This window comes from Euprymna scolopes, chromosome 44, assembly GCF_053919585.1.
Source record: "Euprymna scolopes isolate OS-2025 chromosome 44, ASM5391958v1, whole genome shotgun sequence".
In the NCBI taxonomy this organism is placed as follows: domain Eukaryota; kingdom Metazoa; phylum Mollusca; class Cephalopoda; order Sepiida; family Sepiolidae; genus Euprymna; species Euprymna scolopes.
In genome coordinates this window covers 21679693-21687354 of record NC_136525.1, presented here as the reverse complement: position 1 = coordinate 21687354, position 7662 = coordinate 21679693, and positions in this window count along the sequence as shown.

Genomic DNA, 7662 nt, shown 5'->3' with positions numbered 1-7662 from the left:
TAAGTAAACCCCCCCCCCCCAACTTATTTTATTTAAAGATGGAATTTCTACGGCGCATGCATTCAGGTGGCTAGTGTGGAAGAATGTTTTAGATGGCCACCTGAATGTATTTTTTTTTTGTGCCAAGTAGTTGATATTTTTATCTTTTTTAATGTTTTGTAAAAGGGAAGACTTATTTGAAGAAGATTGAGTTTCTTTTGGCGGGAAAGGAAAGGAAAGGTTGATGAAAATATTTTTGGTGGCTGTCCAGTATATCAACAAAAATAAAGAAAATGTTTACAACTCGTCACGGCATGAAAAGAACATATTCAAAATTTGATCAAATAATTTTTATTTTTTTTTATATAGAAAATTATTTTTATTTTTTACAATTTTAATTAATAGTAAATAAACAAAGGGAGATAAATCAATTCAAACACTGGGATATTTTTTGCTTGTTTCCAGCCCTATAATGACATGAAAACAAACTCCCCAAAATATCAGTTTGAATTATCTCCCTTTGTTTATTCAAGATGTAGAGTGCTTTCTCATAAAATTCGATTTTATTAGTTAAAAATAAAACTACTTGATCAATTTATGTAATTTTTGGAATAAATTTTTGTTTTGTGATAGATATCTGCATCATAAAGCTTTTTCTTAGTTTTTGTTTTCTACTATAGAGAGAATTCTGGACAATCACCATTTTTCTTTATTCTACATTTTTTTTAACATTTCTCTTAAAGTAAGTAATTTATAAAAATTTTGGGAAAAAAAAAAAATGGCAATTTTGGACTTTTTTTTTTTTTTTTTCCAGTTTTATTCCATCCTCATTGAAATGATTTTTGTTTCTACAATATTTTTTTTTTTACAAATTTTTTTCTTGTTATAATAATTTAATTTTTTTATATGATAAAAGTTTGATCAGGTAATGTCTTTTTTTTTTTCCTTCTCTTTTTGCTTTGTTTTTAATTTGTTCAAATTTCCATTGCAGAGTGAGAAGTATTACCTCCCATATCCACTGCCCAACAAAATAAAGCTTGGCTAATTTTGATTTTAAACTTAAACTTTATAATGCATTGATAGTTCTTATTGCTGTATATACCAGGTGGAACATGGACAATAATTGGTGGAGACTGAGGAGGAATCACAATGTCTTTGAAATGTTTAATACTGTCATCGGAATAAACTTATCAGAAGGAGGCTTAATATTAACAAGTCCAACAATGTTATTTAAAAAAATATAAATTTTTCAAATAAGAAAAAAAATAAGTTCAGAATAAAGAATAATCTGTATGATGTATATACTACGACAAAACGAAAATAGCATACTCTGAAAATCGCATAAATGCATCATCATCAGACCTGATTCTTACAGGCTGTAAGGATCAGGCCAGATAATGTGAAATCAACACAGAAATATGTATGCACATATGTAGCCGATAGTGTATATATGAATAAATTATGCTTTGCTTGTCATTGAGCACTTTTTGATAAACATTAGTTTCAGTGGATTTACAGCTAAAAAACTAGTGATACGTGTGTGTGTACCAAGAATTTATAAAAATATTCTACAAAAGTTTTATTTTTTGTTTGCATTCCAAATGACATGATCTTGATCACTTTCTGAACTAAATGAATAATTTCTTCTCTAAGGGATAGGTCTACTAGATAAATAAAGACTGACCCAAGACCAGGAATTTTGTTTTCCAGCATGTGGTGAAGCTCTTTGAAGTATGTAAATAAGTCAAACTCAATTCTTTAAATTTTAATTCAAGTGATAAATTAATATCATACTTTCCAAAAACATTGATATATATATATATATATATATATATATATATTAGATATTCTAGCAAGAGAAACCAGACGTTGCAATTATGATCAATGAATGCGCCATACTTCCATTGTCATAAAAATCGGTAAAAGTGCCTCGTTTTCAATTAAATAGATTGTCTGCCCTAGTTGGGGTTTCACCATGATGTAGTGAAAGATAGCTTCACATGCCTCCCCACAGTAACTTAGTCCACAATACATTGTAGTCTACATTGCACTGTAGAGAATCTTTTGATTTTATAAAATTATTTTTGAATTAAGGTTTAAAATGAAAGTCACATATCATGGTTCAATTGTGCTCTAAACATTTTGAATGTACCCTTGTCTAATTTGTTGAGCATCGATTTTTAATACATCGGGGGGGGGGGCGATACAAAACCTATCTAAAACAGTGCAAAAAAATTTTTTTTTTTTTTTTTAATTGACCTAGCCATTTCCGAGTTTATAGAAAATGATCTCCAACAATGTCCGGCAAATGACTTCTTCACTTCCTTGTTGATCCCTTGGTGCTCAGTTGTCACCCTGGCAGAGGCCCTGGGTGTTGAAAGGTTGTGTCTGGCAAACTACCTCTTCCCCCATGTTGTAAAAGATCGTCCAGCAATAGGCACAAAAGACTGTACCATTATGGAACAAAGGCCGCTGTAAAAATGGTGGGATCTTTCGATCCGGTAGATATCTCACTGCTGATGCAATTCTCTATCTATATAAGAGCCAGGTACGTCCAAGGATGGAATACTGTTGCCACATCTGGGCAGGAGCTGCTAGAAAGGACTTGTCCTGCCTTGATAGAGTTCAAAATAGACTTCGTAGCCTCGTTGGAGATGTCCTTTTCTCTTCCCTGCAACCTCTATCTCACAGAAGAGATGTTGCAAATTTGTCTCTGATGTATCGTTATTTTCATGGAAAGTGTTCGACTGAGCTTCAGTCTATGGTTCCCCCTCGCCAAATTTTGACAAGAAACACCCGTATAGCTGAAAACATTATCAATAATTCCCCCCACTCTTTATCTGTGCCTAAACCTAAACGTAGATTCCATGAACAAAGTTTCTTTCTTAAAACTGCACGCTTGTGAAATTGTCTTCCGTTTTCCTGCTTTCCGGCTGACTACAATATGGTTGTGTTCAAGTCTAACGTAAATAAGTTCTTGATGAGCCGTTCCATATAAGTTATCAAATTTACCGAATTTTCATTACTAATGATTACTATATTGTCCAATTTCTACTGTACACTCTTTAACCCTTATCCTTGAGTGGCCTCTGGGCCTTGATAATGTGGTGATGCCTGTGTAAAAAGAAAAAAAAAGTCATTTAAGGAGAAATAATAAGACTTTGGCAACTGATCTTTTTGTATAACATAATAATTATCCGTAGAAAAGTTATATATTTTAATTCTTCACAAGATTCAACTTAATCCCTTAACATTTGTATGTAGACGGCACCCTTTGGTCAGTCTTGATGATTTTCAAGTTTAGTCATTAACCCTAAGTCAGAAGGTCAGTTTTTCAGCGACATGGCATACAGTATAGTCATCAACCCTAGGTTCGAAGGTCAGACTTTCAACAACGTGCAGTGGGGATCAAAATAGAGTTTCTCCGTTCAATTTAGTTGTGTCTCTGTGTTCTGGGGTTCCTAATGCGCAGTACCAGGGTGGGGTACTAGTACAAATCACAAAAAGACCATGCGTTGCTAACGGGTCTTTAGGTTTGCCCCGTTCTTCTTCTTCTTCATGAGATTCTTTGCTTAATCAAAGTTTCAACCACAGAAAAAGGGAGTTAACGACAGTATTTTAATTAACAATCAATGCCGTGGCTTTTTGAGTTTCGATAAGCAATTCTTAACTGGACATTTTCTGAGAAGAGAATTCAGTCAAGGATCATAATTCTGTTTATGACAACAAAAATAGAAAACATGCTCAGGAATGTATAGCAACATATAAATGTTTATCTATAAGATAAATCCCACCTGTCTGTATGTTTGTACATCTGCCTAAAACTTTTGACAGAGATGACGGATTTTCATGAGATCGGTATAGTTTTGAAGCTCGACCCTTCAGATGACAAATATAAAAAAATTGGCTAAAAATATTAATTCCTTCACTTTCAACTGGGCACTTTTCTACAGGGAGGGGATCACTTTTTTTTTTCCGATATTTTCGAAAGTCATCCCCGCTTTTCGATTGTCTAGCCTTAATTTAAACTTTCGCCACTTTCGGTTTGTTGATGGGCGCAACAGCAACGACATTACTTTTTTTTTTTTGCTCGACACAACGCCAGGCACCCAGGTTAATCTCCTATATAATATTTTGATTGCAGAAATTCCTCTCTGGAATAAAGTATCGTAGGTTTGCAACAACAAATGCCACATACAAAATTATGTCTAAACTATTAGCCACTATTGTCTGTAACTTTAGAACGCCATTATAGACATATTTAGTTGTTATAAAATCCTACATTACATCCTAGGAGCAACATCATCAATCACTATCTTTAGAGGAAGTAGTTCCTATTTTCCCCTCTAATTAACAAGTCCTCCTACACCCCCCCCTCCACTCATCACTGGGAGAATTCTACACTTTTGACAGATCTAGGGTTGCACCCTTATTAACTGGATCCTATACTCATAGACATACCATTTTTCTAATCAAAAATAATAAATTCTCCCTTCTCACATTCTGCCAAATCTCATTGGCTGATAACTGACAATTTGTTCATTCCAGAATCTAAATCTTATTGCAACAACGAACACTCCAGAAATTTTCAATATGGCGTCACTTATTAAATACTGACCTGGCATTCTGATGAATCAGAAACTGACAGTTTATTTACTGCAAAAATCTTATGTATGCTTTGGAAGCCTTAAAACTGTCTATTCCTAAATATTTTATTAAAATTTTCTTTTTGCATTTAATAAAAAAAAAAAAATACAATGGATTAAGCGAATAATATAGCTGAGACACATATTTTGCTGAAAACTTACAGTGACCTATATTGCTCGACTCTATTATTTATTTTTTTTTTAGGATTTACTAACATTCTTTTAGTTATGCAAAATAAAAAACAGAATAAGTGCTTAATACAGCCGACACCAGGATTTGGACGAACCAGAAATTGAAAGTTTATTTACTTCAAAAATTTTATGTATGCTTTGGAAGCCTTTAAACTGTCTATTTCTAACATTCTTTTTACACTAAAAATAAATAAATAAATAAAATGGACTAAGTTAATAATATAGCTGAGACCCAGATTTTGCCAAAAACTTACAGTGAACTATATTGCTCGACTTTTTAACATTTAATCATAATCAGAAATTGACAGTTTATATACTTCAAAATCTCTTTATGTGTGATTTTGAAATCTTTAAATTGTCTATTCCTGACTATTTGCATAGTGTGTGCGTATGTCTGTGCGATACAAATCAATCTAATACTTGCCTCAACCAGACTCGGCCACGGCAATGCATGACCGGGCAGGTACAGTTAGGTACATATGCCGAGGTACATATATATGTACATGTTTCAGCTGTAATTCTTTTAGAGAATCAGTGTTCTCAGGCCAGATTTTTTTAGCAATGAAACCAGATTCTAAATCTTCATTCTTTTAAACAAAGTTTTTCTGTTATTTGAAAATCACAATAAAATAACAAAATTGAGGATTGAAAAATGGGTTTAGTTATAAGGATAGGGAGCTTAAAAGTTGGAAAGGAAACTTCATCGTATAAATTTGTACCGATTCACTATTTTACTTGTTTTACTTTTCTTTTTTTTTTTTAAATTACCTTATTAGATGTTTATTGTCAGCTTGGCTGACTTGAAATTTTGGTACTTGTACAGTTTAATTAAGACATTAAAAAAATGAAAATATCGAAAAACGGTTATATTGTACATATCCGTTTTGAACTGAAGATCTCGGGGGGGGGGGGAACATCACTTAATTTGATTAAGTATTTTTTTTTTTTTTTTTTACAGCGGAAAAACACGTTTTTATGACAGTGCGTTGAACGTAGACATCTTTGAATTTAAAAAATTTTTTTTTTTTTTTTTTAGAACATGCCAGGGGAGATAACTCCATTTAACGCACCAACACTTCCTCCCCATCTTTAATACTAGCTTTTCTTCCTAAAAATCGAACAAATTGTTTTTTGGCTGTAAAAAAGAACTTCATTCCATAACGGATATGTGCAATATAAACTTTTTTGATATTTTCATTTTTAATGTCTTGATTAAACTGTACAAGTACTGAAATGTTTTTTATTAGTCTTTGATCTGATCCACTTATTAAGCTCATCTCGTCATTGAGCACTTTTTGAGAACCACTAGAGTTTCAGTGGATTTACATCTGCGAAAGAGCAACAATACAATCCTACACTAGCAGGCTGCATGGAATTGCCCGGTCATAAAATACACATAAATATTATATTTTAATTTATGCAGATTTCTTATAAACAGAAATACTGTAACATCAAATTCCTGAAGTAAAAAAAAAAGACGTGCATGTGAGATTTGTTTTTTTTTCTAAACAGTTCACGTTTTGTAAGTAAACAAAAAACATACTCGAGCTGAAATCGAAACCAAAACCTAAGCCAAGTACGATAATCATTAGACAATCTTTAAAAAGTGTTTTCAAACCTACTTTTTAACATAAGGAAGCTGCTATATTTCACAACTGCATATGCACGGTCGTGAAACAGTTGATAAACAGATAAAAATCTGATGACCCCCCAAGTACCAATTTTTAAATTTTGACCCCTTAGCAGCCAATTTTTTTTTTTTTCTTATTTTTTTTTCAGATGAAACTTGATTAAAGTTTTCCACATGTCTGAATAACCTATATACCAAATTTCAACTCTGATATCAAAAATTTGTTGAGTTTATAAGTTAAGAAGTGTCCTCACACACACACATATATATATATATATATATATATATATATAATGATTGTATTGCTGTAGTTTTCTAGGTGTGTGTGAGACCATACCTATTTGTGGAATGATCTCTACCAAACTCTTCTGTCATTTTTTTTGTCTACAGACTTGAAACATATATATATATATATATAAAAAGGGATTTGGACCTGTGGAAAAAAAAATTTGATTTATTTTTTTAGCCTGTAAAAATAACTGCTAAAAAGTCAAAATTGAAAAAACTTGGCAAGTGTAAGTTGACTAAACGTATTACTTTTATGCATGCACAAAAATATATTTATACCTTTTTAACAACATTATTTTATTAAGTTTTTGTGTGTGTGGACTTAGCTCAGATAGTAACAAATAACACTGGAGATATAAATATTTTAGTTTTAATTCTAGTTGATGACACCCAAGTAATATTTTTTTTTAAAAACTTTTGAAATAACTATTCCTCTCCCAGAACCAAAGTTTCTTGGATTTTTGTTGTGGATGCTTTTGTAGCAAGTTCTTTTTTCCGGGGTGAGGGTGCTGGCCCCACGCCCAACCTTCCCCAGAAGGTAGGTGGAGTGTTCTTAGTCTGGCCTCTACCCGTCGACCTGTCCGGCATGGGTGGCCCTGCCAGGAGATGAATCTCCCACCGACTTAGCTCTTGGGGTCATTAAGGCATGCAAGCTTCCCAACCAACTTCAAGGTTGCACTCCCTTTGGGAAGGAAATAACTATTGGGTACATAGAATTGTCTCTATAATAAATAAAAAATCTGCACAAATTAAAATATCATATTTAAGTATATTTTACAACCTGACAACACTGGGCTGCCTGCTAGTAAAAATAAGACGAAGCCAAAAATTTGACAACACTGGGCAGCCTGCTAGTAAAAATAAGACAAAGCCAAAAATTTTACAACACTGGGCAGCCTGCTAGTAAAAATAAGACAAAGCCAAAAA